Source organism: Sorex fumeus, unplaced genomic scaffold (genome assembly GCF_029834395.1).
Source record: "Sorex fumeus unplaced genomic scaffold, SorFum_2.1 ptg000063l, whole genome shotgun sequence".
Lineage (NCBI taxonomy): Eukaryota > Metazoa > Chordata > Mammalia > Eulipotyphla > Soricidae > Sorex > Sorex fumeus.
In genome coordinates, this window is record NW_026606120.1 from 59,015,733 (window position 1) to 59,039,375 (window position 23,643).

At 39.5% G+C, this 23,643-nt stretch overlaps 1 protein-coding gene across 6 annotated transcripts in view; it reads left to right on the forward strand.

Annotated features, from left to right (window-relative positions):
• BCAS3 (BCAS3 microtubule associated cell migration factor) overlaps window positions 1-23,643 on the forward strand; it is a 660,253-nt gene that overhangs the window by 485,018 nt on the left and 151,592 nt on the right. The gene's annotated exons all lie outside the window — the stretch shown is intronic.

Below are 23,643 nucleotides of genomic sequence, written 5' to 3' on the forward strand. Positions count from 1 at the left end.
CATTCCTGTGGGTCCCCCACCTCCATCATACTTTGTTCTATTTCCTTGCATACTGTAAGTTTCAGATATGCGTCATTCAATATAAATGTGCATAACTACATTAAGTTTACCAGTAAAAATTCAGCTCTATCTTTCACCATATCTTTCTAACCTTTTACTTTACCTACTCATCACCTTTCTCCCGTCCCTTTTAGTAACCACATTTGATCTTATGGTCCAGAAGTTTCCTTTTTTTTATTTACTAATTTATCTCTTTGAAATTAATGAAAGTGGATAGTATTTCAGTCATCACTGTCACTGTCACTGTCCTTCCATTGTTCATCGATTTGCTTGAGCGGGCCCAGTAACGTCTCCATTGTGACACTTGTTACTATGTTTGGCATATCAAATATGTCACGGGTAGCTTGCATGGCTTTGCTGCGTGGGTAAGATACTCTCTGTAGCTTGCCAGGCTTTCCGAAAGGGGCAGAGGAATCGAACCTGGGTTGGCCGGGTCAGCCGTGTGCAAAGCAAACGCCGTACCCGCTGTGATATCGCTCCAGCCCATTTCAGTCATGCCCTCTGTATTCATACATGGTACTGAAATGGCAGGGTTTCATCTTTTTTTTTATATAGCTGAATATTTTTGCATTGTGTGTACCACATCTTTTTTGCCATTTGTCAGCCATAGATATGTTAGTTGTTTCAGTCCTTGGTTGTAGTCATTAATGAGCTTGGGAGTTCATTAACCTCTTCAGATTAGAGGAGAGAAATCGCAGATTTTGTTTGTTATAATTTTCTGTTTTATAGGTAAACTCTCTGAAGTGGAACACCTAAATTGTGTAAAATTTCTTTTTTTCAATTAGTTTGAGGAGTGTCCATAATGGCTGCATCATTTTATGTTCTGCCTTGAGCATAGAAGGTTCTCTTTCCTTCCCTCCTCTTCACATCTTCTCTGACACGATTCTTGCCTTTTGAACAGTAGTTGTTCTGACAAATATGAGGTGATACTCTTTTAACATTTTGATTTGCATTTTTCTAGTAATGAAACATTATGCACTCACTGTCTGTATGTCTGCTTTCATTTTTGTGGGACTAAGTCAGAGGTTGATCCCAAGACCTCATACATGGCAAGATCTGTGTTCTGCCGTTAAGCCATCTTGGTACCCAACAACATTAAGCAAATTTAGTGCATGCATGTGTGTGTGTTTTAGTTTGTTCTAGTTTGCTTATTTTTTATAGTACCAGGGATAGACTATAGGAGTAGAACCACATCCCCAGCCCCATAGATCTTCTTTAGAAAATTGTCTATTTGAATTTTCTGCCCATAGTTAATCAAGTTTTTAGAAATTATTTAATGTTAGGAGTTCTTTTGATATTTTACATATTGATTCCTGTTGAACTTATTGTGTGCAAATATCAACTCCCATTCTGTAGAATTTTCTTTTTTAAAAAATGTGATGTTGTTAATGTGAAGCCATTATTATTCTTTCTTTAAATGAGGCTACCCAGGGAAAATGGACCAGGAGGACTGGTCAGTGGTGTGGAAGATAAAGGGTAGTTAAGATCGAGGAGGAACCGTTATGACAATAGTAGCTGGAAATGGTCACTCTGGATAAGAACTAAGTGTTTAAAGCAGATAAAGGGATATACATGATAACCTCTTCATCGCAAACCATAATGCACAAAATGAGAGAGAAAAAGAGAGAGAGAGCAGAGAGGTGCCTGCCATAGACGCAGGCTGGTTTGTGGGTTGGCTTGAAGGTGTGGGAGGGAAACTGGGGACACTCTGGTGCTGGAAAATTATACTGGGGAAGGGATATATGTTGGAACATTGTATGACTGAAATGCAGTCATAAACAATTTTTGTAATGCTCTATCTCATGCAATTAAAAATAAATAATAAATAAATGAGACTACCCACCCGGTGATGCTCAAAGGTTATTCCTAACTCAGGACTCAAGAATTATTCAGGAAAGTGCTCAGGGGACCATATTAGATTCTGAGGATCAAACCCAGGTCTGCCGTATGTAAAGCAAGTGCCCTACCCACTGTATTATCTTTTTTGATCCTGAGAAACCATTATTAATAGTATCATAAGCCTAAAAATATTTTTTTTAATTTTAAGTATATATAAAATATTCCCAAGTCTGATAGTGTGGGTTGTGGGGGGAAAAATCAGGTTTCTTTTGCTATGTAGAAACACTTTAGGTTTCTACATAGCAAATAAACACTTGCTTATTTTTGCTTTTGTTTTTCTAGTTACTTAAGTCCACAAACACATTCCTAAAGCCAATATCAGGGATTGGATCACCCATGTTTACTTTTATAAATCTTTTTTTCTTAGCTCTTACTTTCAAGTTCTTAGTACATTTAGAATTAATTTTTGTGTGGGTTTTTTGTGGTCTAGTTTTATTCTTTTAGATTCATCTTTTAAAGTTTTCCCTACATCATATATTGAAGTGATCTTTCTTGCTCTGTTATAAGCTGTTACTTCCCTTGTGAAGAATTAATTGACTATTTATGTGTGGTGTTATTTATGGAATTTCAGATCTTTTCTGTTCATCAGTGTGTGTTTTTATTTCAATTCCCTGCTGGTTTATGTACTGTCACTTTGTAGTATAGTTTGAAGTCTCTAAGACTAATTCTAAACTTTTTAATTCACAATGACTATAGTTACTTACATATTAAATCTATATTTATTCTATTTGGTTATGAGTACAAGAAATGATTGGTTTGAGTTCCTAGGGATAATCATGGGTGGGATGTAGTAACTCAGAAGCCCAAGCTGATTTTTTTTAAACCTTTTTTCTTTAAGGCATAAGGATCTAAACTTTTTTGTTTTCAAGAACAGTAAGATCATTGCATTTATATGTAGTTTCAAAACTGAAAATACAGAGATGTCTGCTTCTGCAGAGCTATCTAGAAGACTTTTTAGAATATACATATACAAGGGAAAACGTCGTTAGTTGCTGCTGATAAATTCTTGCTCTGACCCTAGCTGAAATCACTGTAGCCTGAGCTACTGAAAAGATGCTGTTCCATAACAGTGAATCTCAGAATTTATTTTTTCAACTGATACTTCCAGCTCTGGATTCTGTGACATTTGCCCAAAGGGAAACACCGGTCCCTTGGATTACACTGTGCATCCATTGTCTGAACTGTCACAGCAATAGCGCGTAAAGCTGTTTGCATAGCGTGCTAACTCTATCAGGGTCAGTTCCAGTCTGTGGCCGCTAAAAATGAAAACCATGCCCCAACCGGGACAAGAGCAGGGTCAACAGCTGGCAAAGGATATGGCAATCATTTATATAAATATGCTTTCTCAAGCCCACAAAAACAAAAAACCCCAACCCAACAGCTGGGAAGGGTTGGAAGTAGCCCCAAGGCTGGTTAGTCCCCTTCCAGATGGGGAGGTTAGACGGGGGCTAGCCAGACTGCTCCACATAGACTTCCGATTCGCATTAGAAATGAAAAGAGGAGAGGAAAGGGAAAAGGAAGAAAGGCTACAAGCATGACTGCTCTGTTTTTCACCTAACTTAATCAAATAAGTGAAGACTTTCCGAGACGGAAGGCTTGCATTTATCGGTATTCACGCTCCGTTTTTTCTGTTTATCATAGTGTCTAATACACTTCTTAACTGCTTAAACAGAAAGCATATATGCTCTAAAGTATAGTTTATATATAATGTCATGGTTATTTGTAGACATGTTGAAGCACCGATCTCAGATTTATGTCCTGTTTACATCTTCCAAACACTTATGTAGAACATTCAATGCTAGAGAAGATAATAATTGTGATGTTGGCTCACTCCCAGAACTTTATCCAAGGGATAGGGTTCATTTTTTTAATTTGATTTACTTTATAATACATCGTTATTGCACATCTAATATATCCAACAGAATAACGAATACCGTTTTCCTGAGTTCATCTTAAGGTTGCATACCATGAGATGGAGTATTATTTTTATAACCTGTTGATGCTACAGAAGGCAAAGGTGGGAAGTCTATGACTTTCAGACTTTTCTGCAGTAGCATTGTGGAACAGGAGATACCACAATGATGATGAAAAAGTAATTCTCATTATCTAGAAATGGGCAGATTCTAATAATAATGGAAAGTTCTGCTGAAGCCAAATTGAATGGCAAGCAGCACTTTCCTCTTTGCCAGCCTGATACTTGCTTTGGGAAAGCTTATGTAATGAATACATTTTTCTTTAGGTATAAGATGAAGTCATGATATTGAAATCCATAAAGACATAAGTTTGAGTCTTCTGCCGAATTTGAGACATTGTCTTAGAGAATATCGGTTTAACACAGAAGTTCAAGAATGTGTTTTCCTTCTTGTAATGATCTGCCAGAAACAAACATTTAGCATTATGCATAGAGTGCCACACTGAAAGGAACTTCCTTGTCATCTCATGTACTTGCTCTTCTCTTACTGTCTGGGAGGAGAGATCACAGAGTTGGAAGTAAGCCCTTTGGAGAATGCCATGGACCCCTAATTAGATATGAAGAAGTATATATATATGCTCAGGAAGTATAACACTGTGCCAAGCATGGTGTAAACCTTTAGAAGAACTCAGTTGGCAGTGCTGTCTGCTGATCCCAGATCGACCATGTGATGGTAAATGCCTTCTACCATGTGATGGTACATGCCTTGGTACACACATACCATCAAAGCACATGTCGCATCGAAGCACATGTCCTTCAAGTGGCCTCTCACTTTTTCACATATTCTGATTTGATTGTTTCTAGATTGTGTTTTAGTCACTGATTTTCATACATAAGGTGAAAATGTTGCCCCTCTAATCTCAAGTCTGTTTGATTCTTGGGTTTTTTTGTTTGTTTTTGTTTGGGGCAGTGCTAGGAATAAAACCCAGGACTTCACCCATGTGAGTGCTTTACCACTGAGCCACCTCCCCAACCCCATGATCTTTTAACAAGAAAACTAGACATTAAGTTTATATCCACTGAGTCTTAGATTATCTAGTAGATACCTGAAGATGTGAAATTTAAAGTGCAGGAAATGCTTGTTTTTAATCATGTGTTTATTTAAATCTTTTATTCTATAATGTTAACAGTCTTTTTACGATAAATTTGTTGGCGGAGGTGCTTTTTACCTTAATTTACATAATAGATCATTATTTTGCATGAGAGTAAGCATGTGAGAAAGATGCTTTTGACCGGATTGTCATTGCTCATCCTGCATATTCTACCCTACTAGCTATGCACACACTCTTGCTTAATCTGTTTGATTTGAACATACTCTTCACTTGGTCTCAGTTGGTCTCAAACTGAGCATTTATCTACAGACATTAAACATAAAAGAGTTCTAGATGTGTGCTCAGAGTTTAAGAACTAGTAGTTTAATTTTCTGACTCTGAGAGAGTCTGAATGTTTCCTTAGATTGGTGTAGATTAATTCAGCATAATTGGAAGTTTGAAAGGTGAATGTTTCTAAAGCTTTTAAGATACTTAGAAATCACCGATTCTTCCCTGATGGCTAATGTCTTTAATATATGTTTACATGCACCAAGGACTTTTCAATATATTTACACCATACTTTGATTACTAGTAATATGTAACTGAAAAAAACTTTTACTCTATCTTTTAATTCTTAGTTTAAAAAATGGGGAAGTAGGGTGTTGAATCAAGGCTGTCCATCCTGAGCATAGTTAAAGCAGCTCTTGTATCTTATTTTTATGCTTCTTAAAGCTTTTGTCAAATTATTATACCTTATTGGCTAGCTGGGGTGTGTTCATCCCTTTCATTTTTCTCTTTTTCATTTGTCTGAATACTATGTACAAATATATGATGAATATTTTCCTCTCTGTCCTGGTTACAGAGTTTGTGTAAGCCAGGCTTTCTCTTCCATCTCCACACTGCCACTGGTGGAACTCCTTCCCTATCAAATACGGTAATGGAAATAAAATAGGAAGAAACCAGCATGTGTTGTGATATTCATGCCATCTTGACATTATACTGGCAAAAACTTCCTGTCTTAGTTTAAAGCTGAATATGACTGATCACAAAATTCAGGGCTTGGTTGGCACCGTTGTTTATGTGTGTATAAGTTCATGTGGTTATCTGATCACTTATGGTTTTCTTTCTAATTCATGGTCTGACTCTGCTTCACCAAACGTGTAGGACTAAGTTAATAAATAAGAGGAACTAGTTGAAAGAAATAATTTCAGGTTAAAGAATTGTTGATTTAAACAATGAAGACAATGGATAATGAATGACTAGTACAATAGTTACTTTCTCAGACAGTAGTGACAGGTTAATTCTGATGGGCTCTCTGTAGTTGCCATAAGCATATTCATGACAGTAATGTTACCCCAAGCATAAGATCTTTATCCCATTTCAAAAAGCCCTGTAGACTTAGTTGCTTAAATACCTGAAAACATCTTTCCAACTTCTACCTTACTGCAGGGCCATGGGGTCATAACCTCTTAACCTTACAGGTTATAGGTCTCTTACTTTTTGATCTTTCTTGGTTCCTTAGTTTTTGCCTACTTCCTCCACAACATTCAAGCCTTGTTATATAAGGAAATTGGAAACACTAATTTTGGATGAGATAAGAGTTGCTCTCTCTTCCAGAATAATGCAAAAAGATGATTTTAAATAGAAACATGCTTGGGAAATTTTTAACAAAACTAAATACAGCGTCCTGTCTAAGTCAATGTGAAATAGGACTCTTTCAGTATTTATCCTTTTGTTCAAAGTACTAATAATCTAGAACATAGTGATAAAAATTTTTTTCTTTAGTTCACCACACAGCCTTGCTTGAGACCAAAGAATTCACTGTGGTTTTAATGACTATGAAATAGATTAATGAAATTAGTTGGTTACCTTTTGATTTTTGTCCTATTGGTCGGTTTGCTTCTTGATAGTTTTAACAACTAGCATCTGTCCACATGGCACTTTTTATTTATAAACTATCATAATATTTATTACTTTATAGCCATTACAATTCAGATAAAGATTATTTTGACTTTATAGTGAAGAAACCTGAGCTTCAGAAAGGTCCTTAATTTGCCTTAGGACACAAAAAACTTGCCTAGTGTCAAAGTTGGTATGTAATATTAGCCTTCTGGATCCTTAGCAACTAAGCAAACATTCCCACGAGAGAAACTTTAGGAATGGAGTTCATTCATTCATTCATTTGTTCATTCATTCATTTATTCCTCTTCTCCCTGCTTATCTCCTTCTCATCTTCCTCCTTCTCCCCTCTCCCTTCTCTTTTCCTCTCTTTCCCTCCCTCTATCCTCCTCTTCTTTTTCCTTCTCCTTCTCGTCCTCTTCCTCCTTCTCCTCCTTTTCCTCTTCTTTCTTTCCTCCTCTGTCTTCTCCTCCTCTTACCCTTCCTCCTTCTTCTCCTCTTCCTCCTCCTTCTCGTTCTTTCTCCTTCTCTTCTTTCCTCTCCCCAGTCCTCATTGGTACTTACCAGTGGACATAAAGTGCCGGGGATGGGACCCAGGGACTCCCACATTCATGCATTCCACCTACTTGAACCATTTCTGTCCCCTGGAGAAAATATCTTTTGATTTTCAACATGAATGGTAATACAGTATCTCTAGTTGTCTGGCTAACTGACCAACTTCTGATTAAATTATTATCTATTTACTGTTATTTTGCCTCTGTTCAGTTAATATTTGGATTTAAATTTTCCTCCCACATCCATAAAGGGGCATGTATAGTTGGATTAAATTCATAATTTTCCAAACTGAAACTTCTTTGAGCTTAGTAATCAAGTCCTAAAGTTCTTAAAAGCAGAAAAAAGGCCACATTTTTATATTATACCTGTCCTGTCCCCACCTTGACTCAATTATATGCCCACTCTCAAATTTATAAATTGATTTAAAAAATCAATTTTTTATTTAAAAAGACACACAGAGAGACCATCACTTAGAACATTAAAGCCAAGCTATAATCTCTCAGTCATTTTTAGTAGGCTCTGCATTTGCTTTTAAACTTTATTCAGTATCCATCCACCAGTCAAAGCTGGAGACCAAATGCTAACAAGATCCACCAAAGTCATTCATCCATTATCTTTTAATCTCACTTAAGTTAGGAGATCTTGGTGCCCGAGGGAGTACAGTGAGCAGGGTGCTTGCTTTGCATATTACCAACCTGAATATGGTCCCCAACACCCTTTATGGTCCCACAAGCCCTACCAGGATTGATCCCTGAACAGAGAATCAGGAATAAGCCCTGTTTACCACTGGGTGTGGCCCAGAAACCAAAAAGAAAGAGGCGAGATCTTGCTTTTTGAAAAACTTCAGGATGAATTTTAACTCAAATATAAAATCAAGCAGCAGCAATATTTCTTCTCAACTGCAGAGAACATGGCATTTGCCAGTATTTGCTGGTGGCCACATCAGAACAAGGTCCGTGCTTGACAATCAGACCTCTCTCCCATATTAATCTCCTACTTGTCTCAGTCACGATAACACTGAAACATGTGTGTGTGTGTTTGTTTGTTCTGAATTTATTTTTATTTTATCTGGCTTGCCAGCTGAACAAGGGGGCAAAGAATGTAATGTGGAAACCATCCGTTGCCACTGGAGAAGGGATCCAAGAGGAATTCCTGCAGCTGAGAACATGAGCTGTGAGCAACATGTTTAAATAGCTAAATAGCCAAAGCTTGAGTCAAGTCCATTTATATTTTGGGGTCCACTCTCTTCTTTAAGGCTCAAAGGAATCCTTTTGGCTTAGACAATAACAAATGTAGTGCTAAAGGAGGTGAGAGACTTGAAGCCCTGGAGAGTTCGCTCAGGTCATGCTTAATGGTAAGAAAGAGTGTTGTGTCTCCCCCCCTCCGTGAAGTACATTCCATGCTCAGTCCAAATGTGCTATGGACTTCTGAAGAAAGGCTTCTCTATACATGCCAAAGAAATGAGGGAAGGGAGAGAGAGGAAGAAAGGAAGCTGACATTTTTAAGTACTTCCTCTGTGTACTATGCATTCCCAAGTACTTGGGAAAGTATCAGATTTAGTTCAATCAACACCCTAGTGGGTTGTGATTTTTTTTTTAAATCACCATTTTGCTAGTGAGTAGACTGATGATATTTGAAATGACTTTCATCCAGCATATCTGGTGGGGTTTAGGATTTGATTCCAGACCTGGCTCCAGAGCCCAGGCTTTTCTTAGTTTCCCTAAAAGAATCACTCAAGGCCTCAGCTAGGGCTTTCAACAAAGTGTCTCCTTTCCTTTTCATTGTCCTTATATTCTTCTCTTGACTGTCAGGTTAATTGTTCCATTAATTATAATGAAACCACATTGGGCCCCAAATTTTGTTTGATGTTTGACTAGACAATTAATATTTTTTTCAAAGCAAATCTGAGAATTATATAGCATCACCATTGGCCTTCCATTGTGACAAAAGTGTGAGTGATGAGCTACGAGTGTGTCTGACTCGCTGCCAACCCAGAAGACAATCCCAAAACACATGTCCTGCTGTTCTCACATGGTCTGAGCATCCAAAAGGAAAATATACATATATATATATATTAATGCAACAATAGTCAAATTAAACAGCATGAGTAACTCACACCAGCTCAGTAGCTTTTCAAAAGGGCAGCCTACAGTTATGAATATGTTCTGTTTCAATTTAGATAACAAGACATTGAATATTTTCACCATTGGTTTAGAGTATCATCATGGTGACAGTGTGGTCTCAGTCTTCTTTTGTAAATGAGGGCTCATAAGAAATTATGTGTGGTTGATAGAGAACTTTGCAAATGGCTATACTTACTGCCTTTCCTCTAAATTATCTCCTAGTCCTAAGAGGAAATGTTTTCTTATAATTTTAATTCTTGTTTTTTTTTTAACTTATACTTTTTTTAAATAGACAACTCATGGCATCAGTCTTTGGTCTTTGCTGTTATAATCAGTGGTACATGCTTTTATCCATGAACCTTCTTTTCATTTGCTATTTTAAAATATAGGCATTTTAGTCTACCACCGTATATCATTGTACAAAAATTTAAGTCATCAATAACTATCCTTGATTTTGCAGTGTAAGTGCATAGTAACATTTTGTATGGGCACATTAACGTGTATGTAGAAGGTGAATATGCAGGATGTTTTCTGTCATTTTTTTGAGATTAAAGCTAATGAAGAAAACTGAAGGAGTTGACAAGAGCCTTTGGGATGACCTCTCCTTTCGCTCTCTCTTAGCAGGTCTTCATTAGTATTTTCATTTTATTTTATTTTTGTCTTCCTGTCTTCTCAGGGATATTGGGGCACAAAAAGGGGCATTTTGTAAAGAATTTAACAGTTTCCACATTGTCATCTGTGTGAAATCAGGAAAAGAATAATTAACAGATGTACTCTAACGTAGTTCACAAAGACTAGTGACCAGAAACGACTGGAAAAGATATTTCAAAATTCGTGGAAATTTCCAGCCACATTATTTTGCCTTCTGTTCATCTTTGTAAATGTTTTTTTCAGGTTAGAGTGTGACTCTTCCTTCCCAGCTGGATTTCCAGCCTTGTCCCTCAGACCAAAGACTCCATCAGTATCACTCCACAGAGAACGTTCTCTGTGTACTTGTACCCTCACCTTGGCGCGGGAACAGCCAGCCCTGCCCTATGGTGCAAAGCTAATTCACCCCCATGTCTGGCAGAGCTCTGTAGGGACATGAGGGAAAGGGCAGGGAATGGGGCCAAGAGATCATTCAGAAATGGGGTTCAAGCTGTGAAGCTGTGCCCGGCCCCCTTCTTTCACAGCTGGGGTTTTGGCTGCGTGTCCCTTGAGTTGTTCAGCATGGTGACCCTGGCTGCTCGTGATTTACTAACTGTTTTACAAACATTTCCTCACTCTGGGAGGTTGGATACACTCTTCATCCTCCTCAGCTCACCAGAGTCACTCCATGTCTGAGCCAAACCTGCCTTTGTTTACAACTTTTCCGGAAATTTTCACAGAGGGGGGAAGAAGAAAAACCCTCCCTCCTCTTCCAGTGTTTTATTTTTAAGTCAACACTTTCCTCAAGTTTATTTGTGCTCAACCAAATTCTCCTACAAGGTATTGCTCTATATTCAAATGGGAATTGCTCCATTTTCTATAAATAGAATGGAGGTCATGTGAACGAGTTTAGAAAAATCTAGATAGCACATTTTACTGGACCTTTACATTTAGTTCACTATTTTTTTGAAAATCATATTCCATGTTTGGATTAGTCTTTTTTCCCACATTCATATTAGACTGACCATTATGTGAAACACTGAATTTGGGAAAGATGGAGTGGAATCTTTTAAAACTAAAATACCCACGTTATAAATAACAAAATTCGTTGTTGCTTTATCACTGTAACTTTCTTTAAAACAGAGTTTGTAGCCCTTCCATTAAGTATTTCTAGGATATAATTACCTTTGAAAACACAGAAGTAGGATTTTTTTCCTTTAAGTTAAAAAAAAATGCCCTGAAGCTTATTAAATGTCCGAGATAATTTGAAGAAAAACGAAAGAGGGGAAAGATTTAAAAAAAAAAAAAAGTCCAATTCCATCTGAAATCAAAGGCAAACCTCTGGTTAACACTAGGAAGAAATTAAGTAACAAGTTCTGACAAATATGCAGTGGATTACCCCTATTTTGCTCATTTCCCCAGCCCACTGTTCAAATGAAGGCAAAGTTATAAGACTCTATCAAGATATGACTTCTTTGGGAGTAAGCTGTCTGAAAAAGGCAAGACATATTATTCTTTATTTTGACCTGGTCCCCATCCCCTCCCCACCCCAAAAGGGTTGAAGCTACAAGAGGAAAAAAACTCTGGCATTATTTTTTTCCCTGCTTTTCTGTCTTCTAGAGCCAGAACAGACAGAGTATATCTAAGTTGGATACAGCTAGAGGCCTGTTTCCCGATATAATGTGTTTTAGGAAGGAAAAATTGTTTTATTTCAACAAAGCCAGCTGGACTTCCTGGTGGGCCTCCCACATTGTCAACATCAATAGCATTTATTTGTTGACCAACAGAAGACCACCAGAATGAGGTATTTCCATTTCTGCATATTTCTAAGCCTACGAGAAAGAGAGCTGTTAAGAAAGCTAGTGTGAAGGAAATGGCAAACAAACATCATAGGTGATCCTGTGTGACATTCAGGAACTATTGCAGACTTCCAGTGCTCAAGACCGTCTCCTCAGTCATAATGTCGTTGACCTTGACATGCTCAGAACAAATTGGTCTTTGTGATTGCTACCACATGCTGCAGTGCTTCTAACTCGGCCATTGGTCCCTAGTGAAGGGGGCAGGAGCAGGGGCAGTTCTTCCAAGATTATGCTGCACTTATGTTCCCTAGACCCTCACCCAACATACTTTTCATACTGTGTTGTGTCTTAAAATTTCTAATTTAAAGTTGCCTCATCTTTGTAGAACCTGTTTAGAACACCTTGGTTTTACCTAAGCACCTCACAGAGGAATTATCTTTTTATTCCTAGGGTGTGGACTGTTACAGCAGCAGAGTTTAAGGCTGACTTTGTTTTTTAGGGGCTATTCCCTGCTCAGGACTATGTGGTGCTGGAAATCAAAACGGAATAGGCCATGTGCAAGGCAAGGGCCTCATTATCTCTCTGTTCCCTGGAAGAGAATTTTTAACTTTACCCCAAAGAACTCTTGACACCATCTGTATCTATCTGTCTAGTAGAATTTGAGCTTTTACAAACAACTGCACAAAAACTGCAATGTTGCTTTCTAAAGAGAAAGGAAAGGTGGGGTGGGAGAGGAGGAGAGACAGAGAGAAAGAAAGAGATCTTTGTCCTACCTTAAGAGTGAAACGAGATGAAGAGATGAACTTGTGCTTCTCTCTTCTGTCAGGGTTTTTGTTTATCTGAGGAATATAGATTTTAGTCAGTAAACATTTGTATAGGTGCCTCTGTTTCTGCTACATTGAGTAGGATGGTTGAATCCTGCACAATTCAACAGGTGTGGGACAAGTTATACTCTTAGCAAATGAAAAACTTCACAGAATCCAGTCATCTCAGAAGTATCTTAATCTTTCCTTTTATTTTTAGCCTTAAACTGATGCATTGGATCTCCTTTTCTATGGATCATGTCCACAGAAGTCTTTATTTCTGAATCACCTGATGATTTTGTGTGGAAACAGGGCCTTGGATCAAACTCAGAACCACTCAACTCGAAACATAGGACCTTCCTGCTGACCCCAGTGACATTCCAAGGGTGGAAATCCTGTAAAGGAAAGGTTGCAGCATAAGTCTAGGAGGTCCACCAGTAGGAAAAGTGGGCCACAGAGAGGAAATAATGTCAGAAGAGGGTCATGATTAGAAACAGGTTAGATATGCTGCTCTAGATTATGGGATTTTTTTTTTGGTGGCCACACCCCATATTACTCAGACCTTACTGTTGGCTCTGTGCCCAAGGATCAGTCCTGGAAGAACTCCGTGGACCATGTGTGGTTCCAGGGACCCAACCCCAGGTTAGCTTGTGCCAGAGAAGTGCCTTACGCGCTCTACTATCTTTCTGGTCCCTTAGATGATGCTTTTCTTTCTTTCTTTCTTTCTTTCTTTCTTTCTTTCTTTCTCTTTTCTTTTCTTTTCTTTTTTTTAAAGCAGTATTACATTTGATGTTATATAAGTTTCAGATGTGCATCATTTAAAATCCACATGTATTTATGCTACATTAAGTTCTCCACTATGCTTCTAGAATGCTGTGAATAACTATGTTATACAATAAGCACGCTACCGAGAGTGTCTCGCCTGCGAGTATCTTGCCTGCATGGCAAAGCCTGGCAAGCTCCCCGTGACGTATTCAATATGCCAAACACAGTAACAAGTCTCACGATGGAGACGTTACTGGGCCCACTCGAGCAAATCGATGAACAACGGAAGGACAGTGACAGTGACAATAAGCAGTGTCATGTTTTAACTTGGAGTGCATGCAAGTATATATGTGTGTGTGTGTGTGTGTGTGTGTATGTATATATGCCAAGTATATGTGTGTGTGTATGTATGTATAATTATGCCAGTTCTTTTGTGACCAATAACTGACTAGTAAATGAAAATATGCATTTCTTTTGGGGAGCAATCTCAGTGATTTTGGCAGCCACCAGCACTATGCCCTGTAGTCTAGGAACACTCTTCAGTGCTCAGGATTAAACCTAAACCCTGAGTATGTCTGACAGAGCGCCAATCTTTGGAATTAGATCTCCAGTTCCTAATACTTTATATTAAAAAGTTATGAGCAAGTTTTTTCTTTAAATGTATCCATTTTGGTCCATTGATTCTACTACTTTTCTAACTTAAAGAATTCAATATAAATTCAGAATAGTTTTGAAGGAACAGAAATAGTGAGAAACATTTATCATGCAAGTTGCGAAAGGAGTATATTGTATGCATTATATTTGAAGATTCAGTCTTAATATTTTTTCTTAGCACCTTTTCAACTTTTTTTCATATAAACTCTTAGGCTATGCCAAAGACAGCAAAAATGTTCTTTTGGCAGTTCTGTTATACTGCATACATAAAGGAACAGAAAATTCAGTATGATAACAGGTATTAGAACTTTGGGGTGGATGCAGTGAAGCTTATAGCCCCATTAAAGAATGAAGTTATATTCCTCCGAATTAGTATTTTGTATAACAATAGTAAGTCATTACAATTGCATTTTAAAATAACAAAAACTCAGGGCACTTGCCTTTTAGGTGGCCGACCCAGGTTTTGATCCCCAGCACCTCATAGGGTCCCTTGAGCCTGCCCTGTGTGATTCCTGAGTGCAGAACTGGATGTGACCCTCAAGCACATAAAACAAACCAAAAAATCAAATTTTCCTCTCATCCTCCATCTCCTGCTTTAAAACTTTTGTCTGTCTCTGATTAGTCTGCATGCTAGATATTGATTCCTTGTCACTAACAGATTGCACATGTAATCTGCTTTATTATTTTTACTGTCTGGGCTGGAGTGATAGCACAGTGGTAGGGTGTTTGCCTTGCACGCAGCCAGCCCAGCGGAGCTGGGTTCGATTCCTCCGCCCCTCTCGGAGAGCCCTGCAAGCTACCGAGATAATCTCGCCCGCACGGCAAAGCCTGGTAAGCTACTCGTGACGTATTCTATATGCCAAACACAGTAACAAGTCTCATGATGAAGACTTTACTGGACCCACTCGAGCAAATTGATGAACAACGGGAGGACAGTGACAGTGACAGTTAATAGTTATAGCTAAAACTTCTAGAGACCGACATACTTTAATTCATTTAATCTTCATAACTTTAAGTCAGAGGTATTGATAGAGGGGGATATTGAGTTAACAAATGTTTCCACAGCTAACAATGACACACCAACTTGCGATTATATTCAACCCAAGGTGCTCTAGCTAATTAGCCTGTGCACCATGTCACAGAGCTCTTTCCATAGCTTGCTGTATGTGCAGATATTAATTTCATTGCACCTCTAGGGTGGTTGTTAAAATGGTTTTGCTTAAACAGAGCTGCAGTAAACATCTTTGCCCACATTTCTTTGTACACTGAGTAGCATCTCGAAACTTTCAGTAATCTCTGCCCTCTCCAACCCCACCCCAGGCAATCTCTAAACTGCTCTAGAACCCTGAACAATAGGATATTTACCTTGTCCCAGGACCCCAAAACTTGAGCTGGCACATGAACTGTGTTTCTATTTTCTTGGAGCTATGATGTTTAAACTAAGAGATCATCTATATACATATTTATCTCTAGTTTTGGGGATGATTGTATTTTGGGTGTAGCTGAGTTTTTGGGTTTTTTTTTTTTTTTACTAACATAGCTGAAAACATTGACTGTAAAATTCTAAGATACTTTTACTTTTGTGGGACTCACAGAAAGAAAAGTATCACTACTATTGTTAATCTTTTTACAGAAGAACCTGTAGAAAATAAAAAATGTAGGCCTTCTGACTGATCACCTTTTTAGTTTTTATCTGAAATATATTGTCATGATAATACATGCGGCAATATTTTTAGTGCTTTATGGGAAATGTATTTGTCATATATGAAGAAGCTTTCAAAGACTGTGGCACTTAGAAACACAAAACCAAATTCAGCAAAGTTCCTTTCTCTGATTCCAGGGTAGAAATAATCTGTTTTCATCTGTGGTTTTACCTCTTACCAATAATATCATAACAACTGACTCATTTAATATTTTAGGAAATGGTCTATAAACATTTTATTGACTTCAGCTTACTATGTAAGGTCTAAATTCAAGCTGAAATGCTTCACAGACTCAGCTGTATAGAAGCTAGAGGCTTAGGCCCCATTCTTATGCTTGGTTTTTTACTGTATTCCCTATTGCTATACGTTTGACTTTTCTCAGCGCAGAGGTTTCTATCCCTCTCTGAAGTTGGCATCTCTTCCACCTCCTGGAGCAAGAAAATTTTCTTTTTGACATTGTTCTAAATACTTGCTGAATGCTCCAACGTGAAGCTCATCGTTTTGCTTTCTGACAGTGTACTCTAGGATTAATAAAGAAGCATACCCTCCCCCCAATGTGAGAACTAAGATAGTACATTTTATGAAAATTTCTCATTCTCAGATGCAATGCAACCTGAGCCCATTAGCCCAACTTAACTTGGTGATGTTTTTCAAAAGAGAAAAGGAGCAAAGCATTTTGGTACCCTAAAAATGCCTAGACCAGAAACTCCTCTTTTATAAATCAATGAAGTCTTTTAACTCTAGGAGGAAAGTAGGTATCTTCCTCTATGCTCTCTCCAGAAGAACTTCGACACAGTTTGTTCCCAAACAGAATTAGAAGGAAAAAGGCGGCTTAGCTGTATTTTCCTGTTTAAAGTACAGCTGTCCCTGAGTGAGAGCCGTTGTCAGCTCACAGTGCTCGTTGCAAACTTGCTCTACACATCCATGCTCTTAATCAGGAAGATGGGATAGTTTTGTTGCTAAGTAGAAAGTGGTGAAAAAATAGGAGGGGGGGCGGTATTTCTCTGTTGTAGCTCAGATCCTTTGGGTATTTAATGTGCAATTTCAACAAAGGACACTCCGAATTATACCTCTGCTTCAAAATTGCTTAAATGTTGAAACATATGGTCTCATGTTCCATTCGTTAGGAAAAACCAGCTGTTCTCAGCCTGCCAAATCCAAGTAAACATCCACTGTGTGGAAGAGTGAATCTAAAGTGGTTCAGTAAAAACATAAAAGCTGTTTTTGCTAAGGAAGAAAGGGAGGGGGAGTGAGGGAAGGCCACCCCGAAACAACAGCTAGGGAAGGAGAAAGAAATTCTGTACTGATAACATATTTTCTCTGGCTTGTACCTTGTGGATGGTGGGGCAGGAAGGGCTCTGGTGATGTTTCAATTAAAAAAGATTTGTAGGTATTCTTGTTGTCTCTTGCTGGTGAGAATCTTGTGATTGTCTCCCTGGTAGTGGTGATTTCAATAAAGTGCGATTATCTGAATAATTAATTCACTTGGCTACACCATTGTGTTCCCCCATTCACAGAGGCCAAAATGTCAAAGATCAAGTAGATTGGGAGACTAGGAAAATTCTCATTATAAAGGCAAGGGGAGGAGGGAAAGGATGAAATAGTTGGAATTTCAGCGCAGAGGTTTCTATTTATCTGAAATGTCAAGGGCAGTGTAAAATGTATTTTTAAAATGTGTTTCTGTATGGTTTGTGCCCATTCTTGGCGTGGCTGTGGCTCTACAGAGGCCATTGTCCTTTGAGGAGTATGAGGGGGTGTCTTTGTCTAAAGTGACAAAAAGAAGACTTGGAAGACTGGGCCTCCTTTGTTCCTGTGCGGTGCTGTAAAATTTGGTTTGAAATTAGGACCTCAGGGAAGGACCTTCAATAGAGAGCTTTCATTTCCTGCCAGCATTTTAATCACTCTGGGTTTAAAGTAGATGGCCAGCCGGCATAATGGCCCTATGTTTAAAGAACAGCTCGTATCTTGAAGGCCAGTTAAGGGATCTGTCATCCGCCCAATATTCGTCTTTTCTGTTTCCTGTCTATTTATGAAGATCACCCTCCCTTTGAGGTGGCTTCCCCAGATCCTTTTGTAGGAGAGCTGCTGCTAAGGCTTCCTAAAGAAGCTGAACAGAATCCCGTTGCTTGTGGTCCAGTAGTCAGCCTGCACAGGAAAGATCTGGAGTGTGCTCCTACATTAGACACGAAATCCCCCCAATTTGGGATTTAATTCCATCACTTGCAGAGAGGAAGCATCTTGTTTCACAACAGAGAAGACAAGGAGGGTCCGTATTGATCTCATCAGTATTATTGGCACCTGCCCGCCTGCCACTTGCTGGCAGCATTGCTGCTGTGGAAAGCGGAAAGTGGAAAGTGACATCATCCCGTCAGGCAGTCGCATCGCCGAACCCCAGGGAGGTGAAGTAACCTGAAGGTCTTGGCTCTCTTGTATGATCTGGTTATTTGTTGTTTTTGAGTAGAGTGGCCTTGTAACTCGGTTTCCTTTAGAACCCTTTAGAAATTGACTTTCGTGGGACTGGAGTGATAGTACAGCGGGTAGGGCATTTGACTTGCACACAGCCAATCCAGGTTCAATCCCCAGCATCCCTGAGTATTATCAGGAGTAATTACTGAGTGCAGAGCCAGAAGTAGCCCCTGAGCATTGCGGGGAGTGACCCCAAAAAAGAAAAAAGAAGAAATTGACTTTCGTATTTTATTAAATGTCATCCAGAACCCTTGAAAGGAGTGAATATTGCAGGCATGTCATGGATGAACAGGTAATCCTCCCAAAGTCAGTGTTTGGAACTGAGACTTCATGCAAGGAATCCTTAATATCAATGAAAGTGTCCTACTCACTGAATTCCACTTGGGACCTGTCACTGGAACACCTCTGTGACCAGGTGCTAATCACAGACTTCTTCCTGTGTGGTGGTGACAATCCTGAAGGCAAGTGGCTGCTATTAAATAAGATTGTAAAATGTTTCTGCAACTACAAGTGATCACGTCCAGGACTGAGAAAAGGAACAGGACTTTTCAGCTATAAATGTACTGTCCCCTCTCAGAGTCAGGAGTGTGCCACCACAGAATTGGGAAATTCTGGGTGCAAGAGGTAGTCCTGGAGTGAAACATTTGCCTTTCATGTAGTCAATTCCGGTTTAGCCCCTAAGCACCACAGGGAGCATAGAGCCTGAAGTAGTACCTGAACATTTCTAGGGATGGCCCAAACTATGCTCCCAACAACAACAACAACAACAACAACAACAACAACAACAACAAAGAAACTGCTTTTCATGAGCAGTTTTTTCTTGGCAGGTTATTTTGGGGAATTGTGCTGACTTCTACAGAACTGTGAGATTTCTTGTCTCACACTAAACTGGACACAGCCACCCCCAGTGATAATGTGATAATGCAAGTTAACCACAGCCGTCAGCGTCTGGTTCCCAGACCTGAATGTAAGAAAGGAGAAAACACCTTGCATAGGGTTGGAGGGACTGGGGTCGAGTATATTCCCTTCTGAAGAAACAAAGTGACATTAAAATTCTCCCCCCAAAATTATTGTTTGGTTTGCTCATAGGATAGCGTGTTTTGGCTCCGAAGTGCTTGTGACTTGCCCTTGTGCTTTGGGAGACTATTCAAGCAGAATTTAAACATCCAGAGCGCTTCCTGCCTCTGAGTTCCTCCCGCTGGGACCCCTTCATCAGGTCCCTAACTGCAGAAGTCTTCACTGCACAGTCAGGTCCCTGTAGAGTTGCCTCCCTTGGATGAATAGCTATTTGGAAGCTGATTCAAAGTGAGTGTTGCTCCATAAGAGCTATTGGCTGACAAGAGCTCAATCCAGAATTGCAGAGGTGTCCGCGAAAGGCAGACTCTCTTGAGGTCAGATTTGCAGATGTGCTTGAGCCTAATAGGAATTGCACATCCTTAGGCTCAGGATTTTTTTTCTTTGCACTCAGGCCATTTCTCCATCAAAGAACGCCTCTGACATTTCGGCCAGGGAACCATCATTGTCCTTATACCCATCTGTTCCCACATATGAAATAATTATGACTCACATCACCACTCAGCAGCTCCTCAGAAGGTCCAGAGTGTTTACTGGGTAAAATTTTTTAGGCATAGATTTGGATTGAAGACCGCCCACCCCAGCAGGGCTCTAGCATAAAGCCAGTATCGTCAAAGACCTGACTATAATCCACTTCATTCACTGCTGTGTGGGTGTAGCTACAATGTGGGAACCTTATTTCATTGAAGAATCTGAATATTTTGTAAGGATGTGAAGAATTGCAAACAATCTTTTCTGTAAGACCGTGAGAAGGAACAAAGCAGCTAATGTTAGAAAGAACTGGTACACTATTGTTTTCTGTCATTTGTAAAACTCAGTAAAAATATTCTAAACTTGGGCCAGAGAGATAGTACAGGGGTGAAAAGCACTTGCCTTGCACGCTGCTAACCTTAGTTCGATTCCCAGCACCCCATGTGGTCTCCCAAGCACTGCCCAAGAGTAATCCCTGAGCACAGAGCCAGAAGTTAGCCCTGAGCACCACTGAGTATGACCCCAAAACAACAAAAACAAAAGAAGATTCTAAGCTTGACCAGGTTGATATTCTCAACTGTTACTCTTTAAGCACTCTGCATATTCTTTCTTCAAAAAGAAATCATGTGCAGGGCTGAAGACAGGTCAGTGGATTAATGTTGTTTTGTGGTGACAGGGATTAAACTCTGGTCTCCACTCATGCGAAGCATGCCCTGGGTCAACCCCTGGGTTACATCCTCAGCCTCCAAAATTATAAGGATCTAATCTAGCTCTCTCGTTGACACTTGGAGCAGATAAACAGGAAATATAACTAAGATTAACTGCACGTATTATCTGTGACAGTAATTTTTCTTGTTTTTGTTTGTTTCAGTTTTTTAGTCATACCTGGTGTGCTGCCCAGGGCCTACTCCTAACTCAGTGTCAGCAGTACTTGGAGGACCATATAGTGCCAGGGATCCATGCCCGGTTTGCCATATGCAAGCATGTGCTCCACCCAAAATCTCCTCCACCGAAAATTACAGTTTTTCAGAATCTGCTCCTTATTTGATTTATTTTCTTTCAGTTGAAGGAGCAAATTTCTTGAAAATGGGGATCAAGTATGCATTTCCCCTTGTGTCATATTTTACCTCTTTTCAGGGGGAAACAACCCTCTTTTGAAAAAGAAAATATTTCAGGAGTCATTGACATCATAAACCAAGAACTTGCTGAGTTGATGCTCCTTATTCTAGATGGGGAATCCTGAAGTCTGCTTTTTCCCTGACCTGCTCTCTCTTCTTTTGACACTTCCCCTCAGTGCTACAGCTATAGTTCTATGTACTATAAAGTATATCTAGCTGATTCTTGACTTCTTCAGATCTGTAGTTATTCTGTTGATGTAGCATGTGAGGGCTACAGACAGCATTTGAATTACTGTAGAATTTCCCTCACAGAGTGGGGAACACTGATATTTATGTGCTGACTCTGGAATAAAGAAGCGTGTATTTTGAGTTTTTTGTTTGGGAGCTCTGACTTTGCATTCAAGGATCACTCCTGAACTCAAGGGACCATATGGGATGCCATGGATCAAACCTGGATCAGCCACATGCAAGGCAAGGCAAGGCAAAGCATCCTGCCCACTGTACTATCAACCCAGTCCCAAGAGAAACACATTTTTTAAGTAATTTGAGCTTAATCTAAAATTACTAGTCACTGTCACTGTCTTCCTGTTGTTCATTGATTTGCTCGAGCAGGCTCAGTAATGTCTCCATTGTGACACTTGTTACTGTGTTTGGCATATCGAATACATCACGGGTAGCTTGCCAGGCTTTGCCATGTGGGCAAGATACTCTCAGTAGCTTGCCGATCTCTCCGAGAGGAGTGGGGGAATTGAACCTGGGTCAGCCAGGTTGGCCACGTGCAAGGCAAACGCCCTAATTACTAGAATGAAAATAAATGTGGAAGTTTAATGCCAGCTGTTCCAGGTTACCTTCTCTTTCACTTTCAGGTATTTGACTCATTAACCGGTCAGTTTCGTAGATTCAGGAAGCATGTGGAAAACATATTGTAAACCAGAAATTGTCCTGGCTTAGTTTGACTTGCTCTAGTAATAGAAATCCTAGGAAACCTTTCTTGAAAAAAGATAAACAGGAACTAAGAGCAGAAATGCTTTTTCTACTGTCATTGTTATTTGGAGCTCTTGAAGGAATAGACAAATACATGAAGAATATATTCCCAGGACCTAGGCACACTCCAGAAGTTCCAATTGGTAGTCTCAATTATGCTTTCCATAGCCTAATGACATTTGGAAGATTCTTCTGAATTCTCAGTTTGCTTGGTAACTGCTAGAATCCCACACGGCTTATGACTCTGGTCTTCTCAGCCCTCCGGACCCTTCTTCAAAGTGATCTTTAAAAATAGACCATACTGGCAAAGTGTTATACATTCTCTAAAACAGACTTGGTTACTGCCTGTTTTAGAGGATGTAAAGGGCCTTTAGACTTTGGAATGAGCAGACTATAATAGGCCACTGATAATATGAACATCCAGAATTCTTGGGATATTCTGATCATCTTCAAGTGATTCTTCTTCACTATTCCTATGGTTTTTATCATAAGTTAGCCAGAATACGAGCTAAGATGGTTAGAAGATAAAAATCGAAATGTTAGAACGTGAGAAATCAAAGTGAGCACCTCACCACATGCTCCGTGTGATGCTGGCTGTCTACACTGACATCCCCTGCATTTCCCTCCCAAGGGCCCCATTGGCCTCTGTGTTGCTGGGCTGCTGGAAAACCATTATCACCCCAATTAGAAGCATTTGAACTTAGGAATCCTCCTTTCCCTAGTGGAAAAACCAGTCCAACTTCTTAGATTGTTGAGATCGCCTTAGATTCTTCTCTCCCATGCCATGGAAAATGCCCAAACTCCATTATGACTTCTCCCCAGACTCTGTCTGTAGAGCCAGAGAAAAGGACATGAATACTAGCATGCTGGTAGCATTTCTTAATGGTAAATTTCCTGGAACTGCTTCACTAGAGGTCCTGGAACCTAGCGTGGAACATGGTGTGCTCAGCTGGGTTGGCACTGTTGTCTGTGTGAGCAGAGAAGCTTCAGCTGCCTGTTGTGTGGCATCAGACAGGCAGGATACCTGACTGGAGGTCTGAGCTGCTCCCTCTGTCCTATCTACAGTCTTGGAAGGAAATGACTTTGGGTTCTTTCCTCTCTGTCTCCTAACTTTTTAGACATGGCTACTACATTTGGTTGTGCTGTGCTTATATCTCAGGTTGCTGTGAGAAAAGGTATCAGCTTAGGTGAGCAGCAGTCTCAGTCAACCCAGCTCTGATTTTTTACTTGTGCCAATTTAATGATCAGTTGGTGCTCATTTCCTCCTCAGAGGTGGGCAAGTTTGGAAAACAGCCATTGTACTGAGCAACATAGGTTAGATCATTAGACCAAAGGGGATCAAATAAAAGAACTGTAAGTTGAATTATATCAGAATCTACTTTCAGAATTAGTCAGTGTGATGTGGCATTCTCCATTGGAATTCCCTCAAATGCTCTAAGATATCTTCTTCATTTTCTTGCTTACTGATAAAATAAGGCACTTTAGAATTGCTGGACTTCATGACTGAGACTTTTATAAACAGTATTTTAAAAAATAGCCCAGAGAGAGGTTTAAATCAGGCAGGTTCTAGAACTTTTCATTAAATTATACTCCTCTCATGAGGAATAGGAGTGTGTAGAAGATAGTGGAGCCAGTATTCT